This window comes from Salmo salar, chromosome ssa29 (genome assembly GCF_905237065.1).
Source record: "Salmo salar chromosome ssa29, Ssal_v3.1, whole genome shotgun sequence".
Taxonomy (NCBI): Eukaryota; Metazoa; Chordata; class Actinopteri; order Salmoniformes; family Salmonidae; genus Salmo; species Salmo salar.
This window is the reverse complement of record NC_059470.1, coordinates 32,440,001-32,466,206: the sequence shown is the minus strand read 5'-3', so window position 1 is coordinate 32,466,206 and position 26,206 is coordinate 32,440,001. Positions and strand designations below refer to the sequence as shown.

Here is a 26,206-nt window from a genome sequence, read left to right as displayed (position 1 = left end):
TATTTCCTTAGAGGGTTGAGATATTAACTTAGCTCAGAGGAATGTAATGAATGGAGTGGAAATTGTGTGAAAGTTTAGAAAGGTTGCATTGGACTTGATCATCGCTATACATCAACTCTATCTGGATCTCAATTCAGTTAAACCTGCATTGCGTTATGTACAGTTGAAGTCAGAAGTTTACATACACCTCAGCCAAATAGATTTAAACTAAGTTTTTAACAATTCCTGACATTTAATCCTAGTAAAAAATCCCTGCCTTAGGTTAGTTAGGATCACCACTTCATTTTAAGAAAGTGAAATGTCAGAATAATAGTAGAGAGAATTATTTATTTCAGCTTTTATTTATTTCATCACATTCCCAGTGGGTCAGAAGTTCACATACACTCAATTAGTATTTGGTAGCATTGCCTTTAAATTGTTTAACTTGGGTGAAATGTTTCATGTAGCCTTACATAAGCTTCCCACAATAAGTTGGGTGAATTTTGGCCCATTCCTCCTGACAGAGCTGGTGTAACTGAGTGAGGTTTGAAGGCCTCCTTGCTCGCACATGCTTTTTCAGTTCTGCCCACAAATTTTCTACAGGATTGAGGTCAGGGCTTTGTGATGGCCACTCCAATACCTTTGTTGTCCTTAAGCCATTTTGCCACAATTTTGGAAGTATGCTTGGGGTCATTGTCCATTTGGAAGACCCATTTGCGACCAAGCTTTAACTTCCTGACTGATGTCTTGAGATGTTGCTTCAATATATCCACATAATTTTCCTCCCTCATGATGCCATCTATTTTATGAAGTGCACCAGTCCCTCCTGCAGTAAAGCAGCCCCACAACATGATGCTGCCACCCCCGTGCTTCACGGTTGGGATGGTGTTCTTTGGCTTCCAAGCCTCCCCCTTTTTCCTCCAAACATAACGATGGTCATTATGGCCAAACAGTTCTATTTTTGTTTCATCAGACCAGAGGATATTTCTCCAAAAAGTACAATCTTTGTCCCCATGTGCAGTTGCAAACCGTAGTCTCGCTTTTTTATGGTGATTTTGGAGCAATGGCTTCTTGCTTGCTGAGCGGGGTTTCAGGTTATGTTGATATCAGACTCGTTTTACTGTGTATATAGATACTTTTGTACCTGTTTCCTCCAGCATCTTCACAAGGTCCTTTGCTGTTGTTCTAGGATTGATTTGCACTTTTCGCACCAAAGTACGTTCATCTCTAGGAGACAGAACATGTCTCCTTCCTGAGCGGTATGACGGCTGCGGGGTCCCATGGTGTTTATACTTGTGTACTAAAGTTTGTACAGATGAACGTGGTACCTTCAGGCTTTTGTAAATTGCTCCCAAGGATGAACCAGACTTGTGGAGGTCTACAATTTTTTTCTGAGGTCCTGGCTGATTTCTTTTGATTTTCCCATGATGTCAAGCAAAGAGGCACTGAGTTTGAAGGTAGGCCTTGAAATACATCCACAGGTACACCTCCAATTGACTCAGGCTAATTGACATCATTTATCAGAAGCTTCTAAAGCCATGACATAATTTTCTGGAATTTTTCAAGCTGTTTAAACGCACAGTCAACTTAGTGTATGTAAGCTTCTGACCCACTGGAATTGTGATACAGTGAATTATACGTGAAATAATCTGTCTGTAAACAATTGTTGGAAAAATTACATGTCATGCACAAGGTAGATGTCCTAACCGACTTGCCAAAACTATAGTTTGTTAACAATAAATTTGTGGAGTGGTTGAAAAACGAGTTTTAATGACTCCAACCTAAGTGTATGTAAACTTCCAACTTCAACTGTACAGTATGCTGTATGTTTCCCATGGTCCAATCAAATCACAGATTGGTTTTGGGTACTGTAATAGACTCCTATCTCTACTACTACGTAGAGTCCCCTCACATGCTTCCAGATTTCAGGATAAGAAGTTTGTGTGCACGGGCAGTAGTTTGTGAACAAAAACACTGCATAAACATTGCCTAGGCAGGTTTGATTAAACATCTTGCTTTCCTCTATATCCTACTCGCTGTTATGCCTAGCACTGACTTCTTCTGACAAATTGCATTTCACTACAGGGTAATGCAATATGTAAGTGCAGTGTTTCGTTGTTTGTGGCCATCGGGACATGATGCAGGCAAACCCATGATAGGAAACCTCTCTGATGGTCATCATGAAAATCTGTAACAGTCATCATGGATTATAGCTTTAGATCAACAAGGAGTTTGCTGACGACACGACGGTGATAGATAGGCCTGATCACCAACGGCGATGACTTAGCAGCGTGGTGCCCAGGATAACAACCTCTCCCTCAACATCAGTAAGACCAAAGAGCTGATCATAGACTACAGGAGAAAGAGGGGAGATCAAGCTCCCATCCATATCAATGGGGTTGTTGTTGAGCGGGTCGAGAGCGTTGTGTTCCTTGGCGTCCACATCACTAAAGACTTAACGTGGTCCACACACAACCCGCTCAGTTGTGAAGAGGGAATGACAGCGCCTCTTCCCCCTCAGGAGACTGAAAAGATTTGACATGGGCCCTCGGATCCTCAAAAGGTGATACAGCTGCACCATCGAGAGCATCATGACTGGATGCATCACTGCCTGGTATTGCAGATGCACCACCCTCGATCACGAAGCGATACAGAGGGTGGTGAGGATAGCCCAGTACATCACTGGAGCCGAGCTCCCTGCCATCCAGGATCTCTATACCAGGCGGTGTCAGAGGAATGCCCGAAAAATGTCCAACGACTCCAGCCACCCAAGCCTTAGACTGTTCACTCTACTACCATCCGGCAAACGGTACCAAAGCATTGCCTCTCGGACCAACAGGCTCCATGACAGCTTCTACCCCCAAGCTATAAGACTGCTAAATAGCCATAAGATTGCTAAATAGTTAATGAAATGCTTACCAGGACTATCTGCACTGACCCTATGCACACTCACAAGACTATATATACACACTATATACACACTCACTCACACATATTACACTGACACTCACACAAACCCATACACATGGACTACATATGCACACACACACACACAAATACAGACACAACACACACACACACACACACACAGTCACCTGGGGCAGCAGGTACCCTAGTGGTTATAGTGTTAGACTAGTAACTGAAAGGTTGCAAGATCAAATCCCTGAGCTGACAAGGTAAAGATCAGTCGTTCTACCCCTGAACAAGGCAGTTGTTCCTAAGACATCATTGAAAATAAGAATTTGTTCTTAACTGATTTGCCTAGTTAAATAAATACACAATTTCCTTTCAAAGAAAACGATAGTGATACCTCATTGAGTTTGATAGAGATTATAGGTTGTGTAATAATACTAGAGATGAACGTTATTTTACTTACGGTGACGCTCTCCTCATGTTATGATATTCATGGTATTGAACAGATTTAGCTTAAGGGTGAATGGAATAGATGTTGCTGCATCAGAAATGACTGAGCAGATTCATCTGGATAAAATGTTTTGATGAAAGGATCAGAGGATGAGACTAATAGAGATCAGGACTTACATCTTCCCTTTAAAAGAGGATTCATATCCATGTTTTCTTAGTAAGTCACTAATATAACTCTTTAACAGAGTGAAATTTCAGAGTCATGACAATGAACCAGACTCATAACACAAAGCTCTCTCCCTAGATATTTAGGTGGTGATGAGCTCGTAATATAACTTAGCAAAGAGATCGCTATAGAAAAACCTAGCTTTGGTGCCCTGGAATGGAAAACATCAGCTGGCTATCATCAAAGGTTCCAGTATATAGAATTATTCAGTCATAGAATTGTAATCAGTAGAACAGACAGTCACCATATTGGATAATGACAAAAGTGGATTTCAGAACTCAGCATGTTCCATTAGTTCTGTTTCTACACCAATTCCACACTTGCTAAAGGGAAAATAAAAGACCTCTGGTCTGGTGTGAGTAAAGGAGAGTGTGAGAAAGTGTCTCGAACGTCTGGCTCATTCATAACCATGGTGGCAGAGAGCCAGGTTACAGGCCTGCTAAATATTACCCCATACTCTCTGCCTGTCTTCAGCCTGTCTCCATGCCTGCCGTAGCCTGTCTCAGCCAGCCCTGTTGACAGATAGCTACGGTACCCAGAGGATCCATTAGAATAGCAGGGAAGCCTAAACTGCTCTTTCTGGAGAGATTACAGGGAGGCTAAACGGCTCATTCTGGAGAGAGTACAGGGATGTTAACCTCTACGGGATCGGTGTCTCGCCCACGGGAGGCATGAGCTAACATAGGCTAATGTGATTAGCATGAGGTTGTAAGTAACAAGAAAATGTACAGTAGCTATTACAGTGAAAGAATACCATGCTATTGTTTGAGGAGAGTGCACAGTTATGAACTTGAAAAGTTATTAATAAACCAAATAGGCACATTTGGGCAGTCTTGATACAACATTTTGAACAGAAATGCAAATATTCATTGAATCAGTGTAAAACTTTGCACGTACACTGCTGCCACCTAGTGGCCAAAATCTAAATTTCCCCTGAGCTGGAATAGTAAATTGTGGCCTTTCTCTTGCATTTCAAAGTTTCATTAGTTCATTTTTTATATAGTCCCAAAATGTTTGCAAGTCAGTAATCAATGTCCTTTTCCAATCTGGGGTGGCTGGTAGCCTAGTGGTTAGAGCGTTGGACTAGTAACCGAAGGGTTGCATGATAAAATCCCTGAGCTGACAATGTAAAAATCTGTTGTTCTGCACCTGAACAAGGCAGTTAACCCACTGTTCCTAGGCTGTCATTGAAAATAAGAATTTGTTCTTAACTGACTTGCCTGGTTAAATAAATAATGTTTTCAAAATATACACATTTCTAAATACAGAAATACAGCCGGTATGCAAAATGCATCATATTGGCTGTATGTCAGCATGGGCCCAACATAACAACAGGCTATGTGTTGGACACATTCACTCATATTTAGAGGTCTATAGAGCTGGTCAGCATTCCTGGTTTCTGTAACCATTAGCTTACCTGTGTAATACTGACATAAGCTCAGAAATACTCGTCTTGCAAACATGGTCCTGTTTTAAAATTGCTGTGCTGATCAATGGACAGTTCATTACCTCTATCAAATGAATATGTAGCTTAAAGTTATGTGTATTTATTTTTGCAATAAAGATGGTGAAGATGCAATACAAATTTACAATAGGCTAACATCTAAAAACAAAACTGCTCACCTGTGTGTGTACCTGTTTGTCTAAGGGTCTCCCTCCCGCTTCCCCTTTTCCAATCTGGATGATATGGAAAACGATCTTTTTTAGGCATGATGGCTACATGAATGATGTTCTGCTTGTTTATGGTGATCCTGTTGTGGACCGAGAATTTAAAGATAACAATTACATCATTAATAATATACACACATATATATATATATATATATATATATACACTGCTCAAAAAAATAAAGGGAACACTTAAACAACACAATGTAACTCCAAGTCAATCACACTTCTGTGAAATCAAACTGTCCACTTAGGAAGCAACACTGATTGACAATAGATTTCACATGCTGTTGTGCAAATGGAATAGACAACAGGTGGAAATTATAGGCAATTAGCAAGACACCCCCAATAAAGGAGTGGTTCTGCAGGTGGGGACTACAGACCACTTCTCAGTTCCTATGCTTCCTGGCTGATGTTTTGGTCACTTTTGAATGCTGGCGGTGCTTTCACTCTAGTGGTAGCATGAGACGGAGTCTACAACCCACACAAGTGGCTCAGGTAGTGCAGCTCATCCAGGATGGCACATCAATGCGAGCTATGGCAAGAAGGTTTGCTGTGTCTGTCAGCGTAGTGTCCAGAGCATGGAGGCGCTACCAGGAGACAGGCCAGTACATCAGGAGACGTGGAGGAGGCCGTAGGAGGGCAACAACCCAGCAGCAGGACCGCTACATCTGCCTTTGTGCAAGGAGGAGCAGGAGAAGCACTGCCAGAGCCCTGCAAAATGACATCCAGCAGGCCACAAATGTGCATGTGTCTGCTCAAACGATCAAAACAGACTCCATGAGGGTGGTATGAGGGCCCGACGTCCACAGGTGGGGGTTGTGCTTACAGCCCAACACCGTGCAGGACGTTTGGCATTTGCCAGAGAACACCAAGATTGACAAATTCGCCACTGGCGCCCTGTGCTCTTCACAGATGAAAGCAGGTTCACACTGAGCACATGTGACAGACGTGACAGAGTCTGGAGACGCCGTGGAGAACGTTCTGCTGCCTGCAACATCCTCCAGCATGACCGGTTTGGCGGTGGGTCAGTCATGGTGTGGGGTGGCATTTCTTTAGGGGGCCGCACAGCCCTCCATGTGCTCGCCAGAGGTAGCCTGACTGCCATTAGGTACCGAGATGAGATCCTCAGACCCCTTGTGAGACCATATGCTGGTGCGGTTGGCCCTGGGTTCCTCCTAATGCAAGACAATGCTAGACCTCATGTGGCTGGAGTGTGTCAGCAGTTCCTGCAAGAGGAAGGCATTGATGCTATGGACTGGCCCGCCCGTTCCCCAGACCTGAATCCAATTGAGCACATCTGGGACATCATGTCTCGCTCCATCCACCAACGCCACGTTGCACCACAGACTGTCCAGGAGTTGGCGGATGCTTTAGTCCAGGTCTGGGAGGAGATCCCTCAGGAGACCATCCGCCACCTCATCAGGAGCATGCCCAGGTGTTGTAGGGAGGTCATACAGGCACGTGGAGGCCACACACACTACTGAGCCTCATTTTGACTTGTTTTAAGGACATTACATCAAAGTTGGATCAGCCTGTAGTGTGGTTTTCCACTTTAATTTTGAGTGTGACTCCAAATCCAGACCTCCATGGGTTGATAAATTGGATTTCCATTGATTATTTTTGTGTGATTTTGTTGTCAGCACATTCAACTATGTAAAGAAAAAAGTATTTAATAAGATTATTTCTTTCATTCAGATCTAGGATGTGTTGTTTAAGTGTTCCCTTTATTTTTTGAGCAGTATATATATATATATATATATATATATATATATATATATATATATGTGTGTGTATATATATATAATGTGTGTATATATATTTTTCTTTAACAGTGTCAACGCTGGCTGTCTCTCTTTGAATTTGAAATGCCTAAATGGTCCTATTAAACGTTGTCATGATCTCCTAGCAAGAAACCATATTGATATAGCAATGCTCCAAGAAACACACCTGCTCCAAACGGACTCACATAGAATAGAGATCCATTTGTGACCGCTCAGATCGGTCTTATGTAGCTAAATTTGAAATTGTGTATTTTACTTTGGATAAAAGTAGAGACTCAGAGCTACAAAACGGTATATCATACACTACAGTTGAGGAACAATGGGCCTTTGAATGTTTTGGTAGTACTTTTTTCATAACTGTGACCTTAATTACATTTTTTTACATTACATTTAAGTCATTTAGCAGACGCTCTTATCCAGAGCGACTTACAAATTGGTGCATTCACCTTATGATATCCAGTGGAACAACCACTTTACAATAGTGCATCTAAATCTTTTAAGGGGGGGGGGGTTAGAAGGATTACTTTATCCTATCCTAGGTATTCCTTAAAGAGGTGGGGTTTCAGGTGTCTCCGGAAGGTGGTGATTGACTCCGCTGTCCTGGCGTCGTGAGGGAGCTTGTTCCACCATTGGGGTGCCAGAGCAGCGAACAGTTTTGACTGGGCTGAGCGGGAACTGTGCTTCCTCAGAGGTAGGGGGGCCAGCAGGCCAGAGGTGGATGAACGCAGTGCCCTTGTTTGGGTGTAGGGCCTGATCAGAGCCTGAAGGTATGGAGGTGCCGTTCCCTTCACAGCTCCGTAGGCAATCACCATGGTCTTGTAGCGGATGCGAGCTTCAACTGGAAGCCAGTGGAGAGAGCGGAGGAGCGGGGTGACGTGAGAGAACTTGGGAAGGTTGAACACCAGACGGGCTGCGGCGTTCTGGATGAGTTGTAGGGGTTTAATGGCACAGGCAGGGAGCCCAGCCAACAGCGAGTTGCAGTAATCCAGACGGGAGATGACAAGTGCCTGGATTAGGACCTGCGCCGCTTCCTGTGTGAGGCAGGGTCGTACTCTGCGAATGTTGTAGAGCATGAACCTACAGGATCGGGTCACCGCCTTGATGTTAGTGGAGAACGACAGGGTGTTGTCCAGGATCACGCCAAGGTTCTTAGCACTCTGGGAGGAGGACACAAGGGAGTTGTCAACCGTGATGGCGAGATCATGGAACGGGCAGTCCTTCCCCGGGAGGAAGAGCAGCTCCGTCTTGCCGAGGTTCAGCTTGAGGTGGTGATCCGTCATCCACACTGATATGTCTGACAGACATGCAGAGATGCGATTCGCCGCCTGGTTATCAGAAGGGGGAAAGGAGAAGATTAATTGTGTGTCGTCTGCATAGCAATGATAGGAGAGACCATGTGAGGATATGACAGAGCCAAGTGACTTGGTGTATAGCGAGAATAGGAGAGGGCCTAGAACAGAGCCCTGGGGGACACCAGTGGTGAGAGCGCATGGTGCGGAGACAGATTCTCGCCACGCCACCTGGTAGGAGCGACCTGTCAGGTAGGACGCAATCCAAACGTGGGCCGCGCCAGAGATGCCCAACTCGGAGAGGGTGGAGAGGAGGATCTGATGGTTCACAGTATCAAAGGCAGCAGATAGGTCTAGAAGGATGAGAGCAGAGGAGAGAGAGTTTGCTTTAGCAGTGCGGAGAGCCTCCGTGACACAGAGAAGAGCAGTCTCAGTTGAATGCCCAGTCTTGAAACCTGACTGATTAGGATCAAGAAGGTCATTCTGAGAGAGATAGCAGGAGAGCTGGCCAAGGACGGCACGTTCAAGAGTTTTGGAGAGAAAAGAAAGAAGGGATACTGGTCTGTAGTTGTTGACATCGGAGGGATCGAGTGTAGGTTTTTTCAGAAGGGGTGCAACTCTCGCTCTCTTGAAGACGGAAGGGACGTAGCCAGCGGCCAAGGATGAGTTGATGAGCGAGGTGAGGTAGGGGAGAAGGTCTCCGGAAATGGTCTGGAGAAGAGAGGAGGGGATAGGGTCAAGTGGGCAGGTTGTTGGGCGGCCGGCCGTCACAAGACGCGAGATTTCATCTGGAAAGAGAGGGGAGAAAGAGGTCAAAGCACAGGGTAGGGCAGTGTGAGCAGGACCAGCGGTGTCGTTTGACTTAGCAAACGAGGATCGGATATCGTCAACCTTCTTTTCAAAATGGTTGACGAAGTCATCCGCAGAGAGGGAGGAGGGGGGGGGAGGGGGAGCAGGATTCAGGAGGGAGGAGAAGGTAGCAAAGAGCTTCCTAGGGTTAGAGGCAGATGCTTGGAATTTAGAGTGGTAGAAAGTGGCTTTAGCAGCAGAGACGGAAGAGGAGAATGTAGAGAGGAGGGAGTGAAAGGATGCCAGGTCCGCAGGAGGCGAGTTTTCCTCCATTTCCGCTCGGCTGCCCGGAGCCCTGTTCTGTGAGCTCGTAGTGAGTCGTCGAGCCGCGGAGCAGGAGGGGAGGACCGAGCCGGCCTGGAGGATAGGGGACAGAGAAAATCAATCTCAATTGCCTACCGTCTGTAAGCTGTTAGTGTCTTAATGACCGTTCCACAGGTGCATGTTCATTAATTGTTTATGGTTCATTGAACAAGCATGGGAAAGTGTTTAAACCCTTTACGATGAAGATCTGTGAAGTTATTTGGATTTTTACGAATTATCTTTGAAAGACAAGATCCTGAAAAAGGGACCTTTCTTTTTGTTGTTGTTTGTTTTTTAATTATCAGAACAGTATATTGTTAGAATTAACTGAATTTCATCTGGTTATGCTATTTTGGATATGTGAGACAAATCTAATAAGACCTGTTATCTACACCTCTATTTTCTTTAATCAAGAAAATAGAAATATTACAAATCTTAGAATCTACTAAAAGAGCCACTACAAATCCTACATTCTGTGATCAATTCGAAATGAAACTAAAATTCAGTCGATGACCCCTGGACTCTGGGGTGCCACCAACGTTTTTATTTATAATAATTTGCATCTGGGTTGAATAAATCACAATTAAAGAAGATATGCAAATTGGAAATGTTGTTAACTGCGTTACAGCGTACTCAACAAATACTGTTGTCAGACCAGGTAGCTGTTACGTTTTACAAAGGGAAGACAGCATCATTTATTGATAAGATAATAGAGCAGAATTTACCATCCATCGAGTTAGACTCAACCTTTACTTCCATGGTAATCGTCCCAGTCGTTTACTGGCCAGCGAGCGACAAAGTAATGATCAATTAGCTAATATAACAACTATTGAATTTGAAAATGGGGAATTACTATCAGAACCCAAATTATTAAATCAAACATTTTCCCGCTTCTATTATTATTTAACCTTTTTATAACAAAAGTTAAATTAGTACTGTATTCACATCTCTCCCAAATGAACCTTTGTGAAGAGCTTTATTAATAATTTCAAGCAATAGTGGACCTAATTGATTCAAAAATGTTAAATAGAACTCAGGAGGGATACCATCCAATCCAGGTGATTTACCTTTATTCATGTTATCCAATGCCCTTTTGAGTTCATTGAGAGAGATTTGAGCTCCCAGCGAGGTGGCTTCCTCTGTTTAGAGAAGAGAAGTTCTTAATTATTTTAGAAAGGACTTAGTCCGGCTTGGTGTGGATTTACAATCAAAGTTGTACAGTTCTTTATTAGTATCAGCTACATTTATGCCTTTACTAGACAATGGGGATATTTCATATATGAATGCTTCCGCTCAGTGTTTGAGATCAGTTGACACCCTTTACCATGGCGCTTTGAGATTTATTTTAAACTGCAAAACCCTTACGCACCACTACACTTTGTATACCAGGGTTGGCTGGCCTTCTCTAGTCACTCGTAGGCATCGGTCACTGGTATACTTTTATTTACAAAGCCATTTTGGGTTTACTACCTTTTTATTTGGTCATTTTTATTTTTCAGAAATGTGGTGGGTACTCTCTTCGTTCGCTGGACTTTATCCGGCTAACTGTTCCAAATGTCCGAACTGAATTTGTTAAAAGGGCTTTTACGTACTCTGTGCCAGGGTCTTGGAACGCCTTACAAAATACATTTAAACTGGAAGAACTTGTCCCGATTGGTATTTTTAAATCACTGATGAATGATCTTGAGACTGATTCCCTGACCTGTCAATGTTTTTAATTTGCTGTTTTTGATTTTGTTATACTCTTGTGAATTCTATGGTTTTTACTAGATTACTTGTAGTTTTTCATTTTCTTCGTCTGTAATTTTTGTTTTGACTTGGTGCTGCCTATCTTGGCCAGGACGCTCTTGAAAAATAGATTTTAAATCTCAATGAGCCCTTCCTGGTTATAAAAAGGTAAGGATGCCACCCAGTGTTCTCACGATCGCCCACTATCTTTAATATTGAACTCTGTTTTCAAAAATGCTGTCGCCCCATCTCAAGACTTATTTACCCAAATTGTTCCACATGGATAAGATCCTCGGATAACCTCTGTCGACTATTACGTATCTTAAATGCTTCATCAGAAACTACAGTTCCTTGGGCTGTATTATCTCTCGATGCAGACAAGTATTTTGATAGACTAGAATGGTCATATCTCTGGTCTGTCTTGGAACATATGGGAATTGGCTCCAATTTCATTCATATGATTGAAATGCTATATGCCATCCCTCAGCCATAGTTATAACAGGCAATATCTGCTCTGCTCCGTTCAGAATCACTAGAAGCAGCAGACAAGGCGATCCAAATGTGTCTTTGATATTCTTATTATCCATGGAACCCCTGGCCCAGGCAGTTCGTCAATCGAAAGAAAAGAACACATTTCCCCAAAATCTATTCATCACTTCATCTCATTATACACGGATTATATTTTACGATATCTAGACAGTATCTCAATTGCTCCGAAACGCATTGAAGATCATAGATACATTCAGCTTCATCTCGAGTTATAAAATTCATTAATCTAAACAAATCAGCCCTACTGCCTCTCAGGGCCCCAATGGGGGACTCCGTCTCTACTTATGGAATCACAACTGTTTTCCATTTGAAATATTTGGGAGTAGATATATTTCCTTCTTTAGATAAAACCATTGCCAGAAACTTTAACAGAATGCTTAAATCAATTCAGTCTAGCCTCAGTAGATGGAATAATATCCCAGTTGCTTTAACCGGCAGAATATCTATTATCAAAATGAATATATTGCCACGGGTGATTTCTGCTGTTCAATGCTTCCCATGGCTCCCCCTCCCCTTCTGGCAATATGGCAAGGTAAATGATCCCTGATAAAATGTACAAAGAGGGAAGGACGGAGGAGAACTATCTGTACCCAACTTTAAATTGCATTTCCAGGCACTAGCATTTCGCCCCATCCTAAATTGGTTTAGACATGATTCTTCTTCTCCCTGGCGAAATATATAGATAGATATGGTGTCTCCTATTGCCTTGGAAGAGGTGGTCTTCACTGATATATCCCTTAAACAATTTCTATTTGGTGCAAAATTAAAAAGACAATGTAACTGGGGATCAAAATAGATTGCCCATACTCCCAATATTTCACAATAATGCCTTGAGATCTGGAGGGTGGCCTTTTGCATCCCCCAATGGACCAAATGTGGAAACTGCATCCTTGCCGATATCATGGACAGTAATGGTTGGAGAATATTCCAAGATTACCAGGCAACTCCTTTTTTCCATATGTACAACTTAGGTCAGCTATAACTGGCATATGGAGTACCTTGGGAAACAACTACCGAACTATCCAATGATGGGGTTTATAAATACATTATCTGGGCTCCAGAAAGGCCTGATTTCTATAATATATAAGCAACTTTTGGAAAGCTAATATTCTGAGCTAGCCATTAAACAAGTATGGTCCACAGATCTAATTGAATCTTAACACCCCTTTTAAATGGAACAGAATATGGAAAGAGAGGAGATTGGGAGGGAGAGAGAGCGATAAAGACAGAAATCTGTGTAAACCAGTATATGAGGATGTCAGACAGAGAGAAATAATTGCATGGTATGTATGTGTTTCTGTGATTGCGAAGGAGGGAGATTTGTGTGTGGGAATGTGTGTGTGAGAGAGAGAGCGGAGAGAGAGAGGGATCAAGAGAGGCGGCGAATGAGCCAGTACAGTTCCAGGCTGCTGTACCTCCCCAAGGCTGTGGCTTCTATCTGAATATTCATTGTGCTGAGACTGGCTTTCCCGTCTGTTAACAGATAACTATCAGTTCTTACCATGTGGCTGCGAAGGGGCCTGTTTGCTTCACACACACACACACACACACACACACACACACACACACACACACACACACACACACACACACACACACACACACACACACACACACACACACACACACACACACACACACACACACACACACACACACACACACACACAGACACACACTGAGAAAAGCATTAACGCCTGACAAAGTTCCCCAGGAAATATGAAAATCCAGTGATGGCTTGCAAATCTAAGTTTTTTTTGTCAGAATTGGTCCTTTGAAAGCAGTTCTGGTGTTGGCATGTAGATTTCCCCTTCAGAAAGGCTGCACATCGTTTTGCTGAATGTTGCTAGTCATGCCTCATTTTTTTTGTCTTGCCAAGATCTGTGTTTTGGCGTACAGTGACAGTCAGATGTGGGTTTCATGCCAGTGAAAGGGTATGTCTTGGGAAAACACATTTGTTAACACATTTATTATTTGATATATGATGATTTATTAAAAGCACAAACTGGTTGATTTTAATCCCTATTACATTTTAGATACAACTTCTGTCCCCAACTAGATTCTGAGTCAAATGTCTTCTGTTTAACGATGATCTGGTGCTTCTGTCCCCAACCAAGGAGGGCCTACAGCAACACCTAGATCTGTCCCCAACCAAGGAGGGCCTACAGCAGCACCTAGATCTGTCCCCAACCAAGGAGGGCCTACAGCAGCACCTAGATCTTCTGCACAGATTCTGTCAACCTTGTACCCTGATAGTTAATCTCAGTAAGAAAAAAATAATGGTGTTCCAAAAAAGGTCCAGTTGCCAGGACCATAAATACGTATTCTACCTAGACACTGTTGCCCTAGAGCAGTGGTCACCAACCGGTCGATCGTGATCTCCAACCATTCGTAGACAAGGCAACAAAAGTAAATCCTTGCATTCCTATTTTTTTTACATTTGCTAAGCACAGTTAGTTGGTGGTGCACTTGATTCAACAGACCTAGTGCCAGGAAGGCAAAGTGTTCCCGTTTTTAACCATTCCATGTCTCTGAAGGTAGAACATACCCGGCAGATCCAGAGAGCAATTCAAGTGCACCTATAGGCCTACCGCTGGCCAATCAGATAGCTCAGATCACCGTGTCTGCACAGTTTCCTCCTATTAAAACAAGCCTGGAATGCACAGCACAGATACTGTGAGATTTGTAATCTTTTAAAACCGTGACTAAAGAGAGACTCAACAGAATACAGCATAGAGCTGCTGTTTTAATGAGTTCATGATTAAGTTGTTATTCAGCTCTGTCAACATGTTGTTCAACGCTTTTATAAACCAAGTGTTCTGATAAGTTTACCTTGTTAGTATTAGCAGCTTGTGTCTTTTTTAATATCGAGGAATATTTCACTTTCTCTGTTCATAGGAATGACAACATGAATTGGTGCATGAGGCAGAAATAATGCAGTGTCACTTGAGTTTCCATCAGCTGGAAGACTGTGGCCCCTTTTCTCAGCGGAGGGAGGGACGGATGGAGGGAGAGCCTCGCTGTTGCTCTCCCTCCCTCCCCTCACACTGACTATCAGATGCAGGCATTCAGTCCAATAAAATAAAGCTAGTTATTATGCTCACTCAGCCGTGCCTCACAAGTAATACAACAAATGATCTATTACCAATGTGATCATATACCTAACATTTTTAAATATAATGTTCAAATGTTCTGAGAATAACAACGTTGGCAGGGCAACTCAAGCATAGCCATTATGCAGTGATAATGTATTAGGACTAAAGCCTACAGCACAAGGTTGGTGAGCACACTAAAAACTATACATACCTCGGCCTCAACATCAGCGCCACAGGTAACTTCCACAAAGCTGTGAACGATCTGAGAAGGGACTTCTATGCCTTCAAAAGGAACATCAAATTTGACATACCAATTAGGTTCTGGCTAAAAATACTTAAATCAGTTATAGAACCCAATTCCCTTTATGTTTGTGAGGTCTGGGGTCCACTCAACAACTAACAAGTCACAAAATGGGAGAAAGATTCTCTGTGTACAACGTAAAACAACAAATAATACATGCAGAGCAGAATTAGAACTATTCCCGCTAAATATTAAAATCCCTAAAAATAGCTATTTAATTCTCCAAATACCTAAAAAGAAGCGATTCTCAAACCTTCCATAACAAAGCCCTCACGTACAGAGAGGTAAACCTGGAGAAACATCCCCTCAGCCAGCTGGTACGGGGACTCAAACAGACCCCACAGAGCCCCAGGACAGCAACACATTTTGTTTTTTATGAGAAAACAAAATGTTAATTTCCTTGAAACATTGGAAAGAATCAACAAAAAAACAGAGCAAACTAAAATGCAATCTGGCCCTAAACAGAGTGTACACAGTGACAGAATACCTGACCACTATGACTGACCCAACATTAAGTCAGGCTTTTGACTATGTACAGACTCGTTGAACATGGCCTTGCTATCGAGAGAGGCTGCCATTGGCAGACCTGGCTCTCAAGATAAGACAGGCTATGTGCACACTGCCCACAACATGAGGTGGAAACCGAGCTGCACTTCCTAACCTGACAAATATACTGCTCAAAAAAATAAAGGGAACACTTAAACAACACATCCTAGATCTGAATGAAAGAAATAATCTTATTAAATACTTTTTTCTTTACATAGTTGAATGTGCTGACAACAAAATCACACAAAAATAATCAATGGAAATCCAATTTATCAACCCATGGAGGTCTGGATTTGGAGTCACACTCAAAATTAAAGTGGAAAACCACACTACAGGCTGATCCAACTTTGATGTAATGTCCTCAAAACAAGTCAAAATGAGGCTCAGTAGTGTGTGTGGCCTCCACGTGCCGTTATGACCTCCCTACAACGCCTGGGCATGCTCCTGATGAGGTGGCGGATGGTCTCCTGAGGGATCTCCTCCCAGACCTGGACTAAAGCATCCGCCAACTCCTGGACAGTCTGTGGTGCAACGTGGCGTTGGTGGATGGAGCGAGACATGATGTCCAAGATGTGCTCAATTGTATTCATGTCTGGGGAACGGGCGGGCAAGTCCATAGCATCAATGCCTTCCTCTTGCAGGAACTGCTGACACACTCCAGCCACATGCGGTCTTGCATTGTCTTGCATTAGGAGGAACCCAGGGCCAACCGCACCAGCATATGGTCTCACAAGGGGTCTGAGGATCTCATCTCGGTACTTAATGGCAGTCAGGCTACATCTGGCGAGCACATGGAGGGCTGTGCGGCCTCCCAAAGAAATGCCACCCCACACCATGACTGACCCACCACCAAACCGGTCATGCTGGAGGATGTTGCAGGCAGCAGAACGTTCTCCACGGCGTCTCCAGACTCTGTCACGTCTGTCACGTGCTCAGCGTGAACCTGCTTTCATCTGTGAAGAGCACAGGGCGCCAGTGGCGAATTTGCCAATCTTGGTGTTCTCTGGCAAATGCCAAACGTCCTGCACGGTGTTGGGCTGTAAGCACAACCCCCACCTGTGGACGTCGGACCCTCATACCACCCTCATGGAGTCTGTTTCTGACCGTTTGAGCAGACACATGCACATTTGTGGCCTGCTGGAGGTCATTTTGCAGGGCTCTGGCAGTGCTTCTCCTGCTCCTCCTTGCACAAAGGTGGAGGTAGCGGTCCTGCTGATGGGTTGTTGCCCTCCTACGGCCTCCTCCACGTCTCCTGATGTACTGGCCTGTCTCCTGGTAGCGCCTCCATGCTCTGGACACTACGCTGACAGACACAGCAAACCTTCTTGCCACAGCTCGCATTGATGTGCCATCCTGGATGAGCTGCACTACCTGAGCCACTTGTGTGGGTTGTAGACTCCGTGAAAGCACCGCCAGCATTCAAAAGTGACCAAAACATCAGCCAGGAAGCATAGGAACTGAGAAGTGGTCTGTGGTCCCCACCTGCAGAACCACTCCTTTATTGGGGGTGTCTTGCTAATTGACTATAATTTCCACCTGTTGTCTATTCCATTTGCACAACAGCATGTGAAATGTATTGTCAATCAGTGTTGCTTCCTAAGTGGACAGTTTGATTTCACAGAAGTGTGATTGACTTGGAGTTACATTGTGTTGTTTAAGTGTTCCCTTTATTTTTTTGAGCAGTGTATATTACCATATTAGAGACAAATATTTCCCTCAGATTACACCGATCCAAAAAGAATGTGAAAACAAATCCAATTTTGATAAACTCCCATATCTTTTAGGTGAAATACCACCGTGTGTCACCACAGCAGCAATATTTGGGACCTGTTGCACAAGAAAGGGGAACCAGTGAAGAACAAACACCATTGTAAATACAACCTATATTTACGTTTATTTATTTTCCCTTTCATACTTCACCTACTTGCACATTGTTACAACACTGTATATCGCCAATAATATAACATTCAAATTGTCTATATATATTTTTTTTTACTTTTGTCAGTGTAATGTTTACTGTTTTTTTCTGATTGTGTATTTCACTTTTGTTTATTATCTATTCCACTTGATTTGGCAATGTAAACATATGTTTCCCATGCCAGTAAAGCTACTTAAATTGAATTGAGAGAGAGAGAGAGAGAGAGAGAGAGAGAGAGAGAGAGAGAGAGAGAGAGAGAGAGAGAGAGAGAGAGAGAGAGAGAGAGAGAGGAATGGAATGTGAGATTGGGTCTATTACGTCCAGTGCAGAGTGGATTCTTCATCTAGAACACACATGCTTCTGCCATGAATTATTAGATCAGACACAAGACGAGACCCAGATGCAGACACCGGAGGCAGATGGTTTGAGCTCTGGTATTTATTATAATCCAAGGGATAGACAAAAGGCAGGCCGGGGACAAGCAAGAGTTCATAGCCAGTGCCAGAGTCCAAAATGGTACAGGGAGGCAGGCAGGCTCGAGGTCAGGGGCAGGCAGAGTGGTCAGGCAGGTGGGCTCAGAGTCAGGATAGGCAAGGGTCAAAATCAGGAGGAGGATAAAAAGAGAGACTGGGAAAAAAACAGGAGCTGAGAGAAAACTGCTGGTTGACTTAGCAAACAAGATGAACTGGCACAGGCAGACAGAAAACACAGGTATAAATACCCAGGGGATAATGGGGACGATGGGTGACACCTGGAGGGGGGTGGAGACGAGCACAAGGACAGGTGGAACAGATCAGGGTGTGACAGTAGTAAACTGTGGTATACTGTAAAATGTTATACAACACACTAGTATTAGTATCCCTCGATCATGTGTAGTACTTATTATAGAATGTTGTAGAATACTACAGTAAATACTACTGTTTTATCTGAACAGATAAACTGTAGTAAATACTATAGCAATGTCTGCAAAAACACAACACTTTTTTTAACTATAGTAAATACTACCATATGTAATGTGCATATACCCTGCCCATTCCCCTCCCCATATCCAAATTTGGACCACCCATAAGTGAGAAACATACATGTCAAGTATAGACCATATATTATGTTCTCGACAGCTTATAGAAAAGAGCAGAAGCTTTGAACTATCCGTTCAGAGCTCAGTCCTACCTACCTACAAGTTATGTGCTCTTTCAATATTTCTCCAGTAGGTTTCCTGAAGGAGAAAGCCTCCACTTCTAAGTCAAAGATAATAAAACAAAAACACTACAGTAAAATACTACAGTAATGTCTGCAAAACACTACAGTAAAATACTACAGTAATGTCTGCAAAAACACTACAGTAAAATACTACAGTAATGTCTGCAAAAACACTACAGTAAAATACTACAGTAATGTCTGCAAAACACTACAGTAAAATACTACAGTAATGTCTGCAAAAACACTACAGTAAAATACTACAGTAATGTCTGCAAAAACACTACAGTAAAATACTACAGTAATGTCTGCAAAAACACTACAGTAAAATACTACAGTAATGTCTGCAAAAACACTACAGTAAATACCACAGTATACTACAATCCACAAAAACACTACATTAATGACTTATATACTACCGTTTTCTTTTACGACAGTATTAATACTATAGTTAACTGTAAATACTACATTATATTACAGTATATTACAGTCAATACTGTAGTATTCATACCGTAGTATAGTATAGTATTTTACACACACACACATGCACACACTGCTCCTCTAAATCACTGGGTCTTGTTACAAGGCTGATTGTGTTGTGATTTGAAGCCTTCCTTACTGTAACTAATATTCACAGCTCTATACCAACAGCAGCGCTGAGAGAACTATGAGGAACAATGACACCATATAAAGGTTCTTCTTCTATATGCTGAGAACATTGTCTCTCTCTTGAGTTCCTAATCACACACAGCTATTTGTTATGATTTCCTGGAAACTGATCTTCACAGGCACACATTGATTAGAGAGAAATAGATAGAGAGAAGTTGGAAGGGAGGGTGAGCGAGAAAGAGAGAGGAGGGAGAGAGAGAAAGAGAGAGGAGGGAGAGAGAGAAAGAGAGAGGAGGGAGAGAGAGAGATGACAGCAGGACATAGTCGTCAGCCGTTAGCAGAGCAACAGGCCCCACCCCCACTTTTACACCCTCCCAAGCCCTATCCTGCGACCTAAGAGGTATGTATCAGATGCTCAACATGCTCTGCTCACACCTACAGTGATGGTCCGGGCCTAAACCACACAAAAACAACACTAGACACTATGGAACACAAAGCTTTTACTACCTCATCCTGGAATATACAAGGTCTGAGGTCATCTGCCTTTGGCCTAAAGAGCAGGAACCCAGAATTCATCAAAATACAGACATTGTCATTTGGTATAAAAGAGACGGACTCACTGGTTGCCCTTTAGGTTACAGAGAGCTGGTAGTCACATCCACTAAACTACCAGGTGTGAAACAGGGAAGAGACTCAGGGGTTATGCTAATTTGGTATAGAGCAGACCTAACCCACTCTATTAAATTAATCAAAACAGGAACATTCTACATCTGGCTAGAAATTAATAAGGAAATGATCTCAACAGAGATTAATGTCCTCATGTGTGCTACCTATAACCCCCCACTAGAGTCCCCATACTTTAATGAAGACAGCCTCTCCATCCTGGAGGGGTAAATCAATCATTTACATTCCCATGGACATGTACTAGTCTGTTGTGACCTAAATGCCAGAACTGGACAAGAACCTGACACCCTCAGCACACAGGGGGGACAAACACCTACCTGGAGGTGACAGCGTTCCCTCCCCCATATGCCCCCCTAGACACAACTACGACAATATAACCAACCAAAACGGGTAACAACTACTGCAGCTCTGTCAGACGCTGGGTATGTACATAGTCAGTGGTAGGCTTCGAGTGGACTCCTACGGTAGGTACACCCATAGCTCTGTTACACGCTGGGTATGTACATAGTCAATGGTAGGGTTCGAGTGGACTCCTACGGTAGGTACACCCATAGCTCTGTTACATGCTGGGTATGTACATAGTCAATGGTAGGGTTCGAGGGGACTCCTATGGTAGGTAGACCCATAGCTCTGTCAGACGCTGGGTATGTACATAGTCAGTGGTAGGGTTCAAGGGGACTCCTATGGTAGGTACACCGATAGCTCATCTCTTGGCAGTAGTACTGTAGACTACTTTATGACTGACCTAAACCCAGAGTCTCTCAGAGTGTTCAGTCAGTCCACTGACACCCCTATCAGATCACAGCAACATCACACTCTACTTGAACAGAGCTTTGCTCAATCATGAGGCATCAAAGCCAAATGAACTGAATAATATTAAGAAATGCTATAGATGGAAGGAGACTAGTGTGGAAATCTACCGAAAAACAATTAGGCAACAACAAATTCAATCCCTTTAAGACAACTTCCTAGACAAAATGTTTCACTGTAATAGTGAAGGTGTAAACTTGGCAGTAGAAAACCGAAACAGTGTATTTGACCTCTCAGCTTCCCGATCAAATCTAAACATTTCAAGCAGACAACCGAAGAAAATTAACAACAATTACAAATGGTTTGATGAAGAATGCAAAAACCTAAGAAAGAAATTGAGAAACCTGTCCAACCAAACACATAGAGACCCAGAAAACCTGAGTCCACGCCTTCACCATGGTGAATCACTAAAACAATACAGAAATACACTACGGAGAAAGAAGGAACATCACGTCAGAAATCAGCTCAATGTAACTGAAGAATCCATAGAACCTTACCACTTCTTGTAAAAATTGGGAAACTCTTAAACAACAACACGAAGAGTTATCTATCGAAAACGGAGATGTATGGACAAACCACTTTTCCAATCTTTTTGGCTCTATAGCAAAGAACAAACAGCAAAAACTGATACATGATCAAATACAAATCTTAGAATCAACTATTAAAGACTAGCAGAACCCATTGGATTCTCCAATTACATTGAATGAACTACAGGACAAAATACAAACCTTCCAACCCAAAAAGGCCTGTGGTGTTGATGGTATCCTACAGTAAATTAAATTATAAAATATGCAGGCCAAAAATTCCAATTGGATATACTTACTCTTTAATATCATACTCAGCTCTAACATATTCCCCAATATTTAGAACCAAGGACTGATCGACCCAATCCACAAAAGTGGAGACAAATTGGACCTCAGTAACTACTGGGGTATATGCGTCAACAGCAACCTTGGGAAAATCCTATGCTTTATCATTAACAGCAGACTCATATATTTCCTCAGTGAAAACAATGTACTGAGCAAAAGTCAAATTGGCTATTTACCAAATTACTGTATGACAGACCATGTATTCAACCTGCACCCCCTAATTGACAAACAAACAAACAAAACAAAAGGCAAAGTCTGTTCACAAATACAAACAAACCCCACAGAGCCCCAAGGCAGCAAAACAATTAGACCCAACCAAATCATGAGAAAACAAAAAGACACATTGGAAAGAATTAACAAAAAAACTGAGCAAACAAGAATGTTATTTGGTCCTAAACAGAGAGTACACAGTGGCAGAATACCTGACAACCGTGACTGAACCAAAAACGTAGGAAATCTTTGACTATGTACATGAGCATAGCCTTGCTATTGAGAAAGGCCGCCAAAGGCAGACCTGGCTCTCAAGATAAGACAGGCTATGTGCACACTGCCCACAAAATGAGGTGGAAACTGAGCTGCACTTCCTAACCTCCTGCCAAATGTATGACCATATTAGAGACACATATTTCCCTCAGATTACACAGAATTTGAAAGCAACTCCCATTTTAATAAACTCCCGTATATAGTGGGTGAAAAACCACAGTCTGCAATCACAGCAGCAATATTTGTGACCTGAAAGAGAGAAAGACAGAGAGACAGAGCTATTTCAATTGCTTTGGCAATGTAAACACGTTTCCCATGCCAATAAAGCCCCTTTAATTGACATTGAAATTGAATTGAGAGACAGAGAGAAAGAGAGAGAGACAGGTGAGTGAGTGAGTGAGTGAGTGAGTGAGTGAGTGAGTGAGTGAGTGAGTGAGTGAGTGAGTGAGTGAGTGAGTGAGTGAGTGAGTGAGTGAGTGAGTGAGTGAGTGAGTGAGTGAGTGAGTGAGTGAGTGAGTGAGTGAGTGAGCGAGCGAGCGTTTTCGTGCTGGGTGGGTATTCATAGATCATAGAAAAGATGGACGGCGATAAAGAGGAAAGTCCAACGCATTGGTTTTTACTCTGATTCTGCTCTGAGAGGCTGATCCAGGAACTGTTAGCACTGTTGGACGGTATATAGAGACCACAGAGATATGTGAATGGTAGCATACAGGCTGTGACGTATCTAACATGATGATCAGAGACTTTGACTTTCGAGATGGAATCCGCAGTAGAGGAAACAGCGCCGCTGTCCCTCCCATCGCTGTTGTTATTGTTTTGTTGAGGTGAGGAGCGCTGCACAAAATGCATTACATATGCTGCTGTGCTATCGTGTGTGCAATGATGTCCGAAGGGAAAAAAACTGTGTTTGTTGTTTGCAGTAACAAACTGTCATGACTGTTTTCCCATTAAGGATTTCAGCTTTAAGGTCCAGTTTCACCGTGAACGACTCCAGCTTTAAGGGCCAGTTTCACCGTGAACGACTCCAGCTTTAAGGGCCAGTTTCACCGTGAACGACTCCAGCTTTAAGGTCCAGTTTCACCGTGAACGACTCCAGCTTTAAGGGCCAGTTTCACCGTGAACGACTCCAGCTTTAAGGGCCAGTTTCACCGTGAACGACTCCAGCTTTAAGGGCCAGTTTCACCGTGAACGACTCCAGCTTTAAGGGCCAGTTTCACCGTGAACGACTCCAGCTTTAATGGCCAGTTTCACCGTGAACGACTCCAGCTTTAAGGTCCAGTTTCACCGTGAACGACTCCAGCTTTAAGGGCCAGTTTCACCGTGAACGACTCCAGCTTTAAGGGCCAGTTTCACCGTGAACGACTCCAGCTTTAAGGGCCAGTTTCACCGTGAACGACTCCAGCTTTAAGGGCCAGTTTCACCGTGAACGACTCCAGCTTTAAGGGCCAGTTTCACCGTGAACGACTCCAGCTTTAAGGGCCTGTTTCACAAGGAATGTTTCCAGCTTTAAGGGACAGTTTCCTAAAAACAGATTAAGCAGGCCAGGTTTAACAATTATTCTCAATGGAAAAGCCCCATTGAAAGTGTTTTAAGTCCAGGACTAGGGCTTATGTGGGAAATTATTTCAGTTCAAGTAAGATGTACATTTATCCCTTCTCCGTGAATATCTAAATTTAGTTCTAAAATACACTACAAGTTAACACCCATTAGTTTATTTAACTAGGCAAGTCAGTTAAGAACAGATCCTTATTTACAATGACAGCCTAGGAACAGTGGGTTAACTGCCTTGTTTAGGGGCAGAACGACAGATTTTTACCTTGTCAGCTCAAGGATTTGATCTTGCAACCTTTTGGTTACTTGTCCAATGCTCTTACCACTAGGCTACCCTGCCACCCCAGCTTTCTCTCATGTGCATTCTATTTCCTGCGTGAGCACGCTCCTATTCACCATGTAGAATGTAGTCTTTCTTTTTGCCATTGATAAACCCAGAAGAAAAATAACTCATCTCTTAGCACATTTCATATTTTGACACTCCGGAAAATAGCCAGACCGCAGCAATAATCATACGGCAGTGTTATCATTGAGAAGTATATGTACTTTTTTTTTTAATCACTTTACAGTCTCTCTCATCGCTCAGCACTCTAAATGCTCGTAGCCCAAATTGGTCTGACATGATTAACCCATCAAGAACAGCATTTCAATAGAGTGTTGGACAGTTAGATCTTTATTGTTGCCTCTCTTTCGGCACATTTCTCTGTTAATATCCCTTCTGATCTCTGATTTAAAACTGCCACTGTAATGTGTTCTGCCACTTCTTCCTCCACCTCAACCTGACACAAAAAGCCCATTTGAGAAAAAGTTTCATATTTTAAAGGGGATGTAGTTATCTCTTATAACAATCAAAGGACCAGCTGGATTGAGTGACAGCCAGTGATGTTAATATGTTCTGCTTTTATTATTTTCATGGCGACAAAGAGCGAGATTTAGAGGGTAAAAAGGATAAACTTGGCTGGTGTTGAAATTTCGCATCAGTACGTCAGCCCAGCACCCCTACTATATCTCTCACTCACCTTCTGTTAGGCTCTGTTTTACTTATCTGTCCTGTTTCTCCTGGCCTCACTATCGCTCTCTCAGACGGTCTTTTTCTACCTCACCAAACATTCCTATTATTTTTCATTGTTCTTTTTCTTCCCCTATTTCTCTCTCACCCTTTCATTCCCTTTCTCCCTCGCCCCCTTCATTCCCTCTCCCTTTCTGTGGCCCAGGTTTAGTGTGATGTGCAAACAATTCAGTGTTTTCCCCTTGTCCTTAGAGGCTGTTCTTTAGAGAGAGAGAGAGAGAGAGAGAGAGAGAGAGAAGAGAGAGAGAGAGAGAGAGAGAGAGAGAGAGAGAGCTAATGGTGTTTATCAAAGTCAGGATTCGGTAGCAGTCAGTCTGATCCGTGACATCAAAGCCTGGTGTTCTCCACTCTGCCCACTTCCCTGGATGTCTGTCCATCACACTAGTGTTCTCCACTCTGCCCACTTCCCTGGATGTCTGTCCATCACACTAGTGTTCTCTATGCTGCCCACTTCCCTGGATGTCTGTCCATCACACTAGTGTTCTCCACTCTGCCCACTTCCCTGGATGTCTGATCCTCATCACAGCCTAGTGTTCTCTACTCTGCCCACTTCCCTGGATGTCTGTCCATCACACTAGTGTTCTCCACTTTGCCCACTTCCCTGGATGTCTGTCCATCACACTAGTGTTCTCTATGCTGCCCACTTCCCTGGATGTCTGTCCATCACACTAGTGTTCTCTATGCTGCCCACTTCCCTGGATGTCTGTCCATCACACTAGTGTTCTCCACTCTGCCCACTTCCCTGGATGTCTGTCCATCACACTAGTGTTCTCTATGCTGCCCACTTCCCTGGATGTCTGTCCATCACACTAGTGTTCTCTATGCTGCCCACTTCCCTGGATGTCTGTCCATCACACTAGTGTTCTCTATGCTGCCCACTTCCCTGGATGTCTGTCCATCACACTAGTGTTCTCTATGCTGCCCACTTCCCTGGATGTCTGTCCATCACACTAGTGTTCTCTATGCTGCCCACTTCCCTGGATGTCTGTCCATCACACTAGTGTTCTCTATGCTGCCCACTTCCCTGGATGTCTGTCCATCACACTAGTGTTCTCTATGCTGCCCACTTCCCTGGATGTCTGTCCATCACACTAGTGTTCTCTATGCTGCCCACTTCCCTGGATGTCTGTCCATCACACTAGTGTTCTCTATGCTGCCCACTTCCCTGGATGTCTGTCCATCACACTAGTGTTCTCTATGCTGCCCACTTCCCTGGATGTCTGTCCATCACACTAGTGTTCTCTATGCTGCCCACTTCCCTGGATGTCTGTCCATCACACTTGGAAGACCTAGTTGACATACCTAATAGGACCACGGAAATGTTTGTGTTGTAATG

At 43.2% G+C, this 26,206-nt stretch overlaps 1 protein-coding gene and 1 non-coding gene across 2 annotated transcripts in view; both read left to right on the top strand.

Moving 5' to 3' along the window:
• Positions 1-26,206, top strand: part of LOC106590614 (neuropilin and tolloid-like protein 1) — a 156,442-nt gene that overhangs the window by 44,774 nt on the left and 85,462 nt on the right. The gene's annotated exons all lie outside the window — the stretch shown is intronic.
• Positions 18,777-18,832, top strand: LOC123731564 (U7 small nuclear RNA). Its single transcript, XR_006762774.1, has one exon. It is a non-coding gene; the product is annotated as a U7 small nuclear RNA (small nuclear RNA).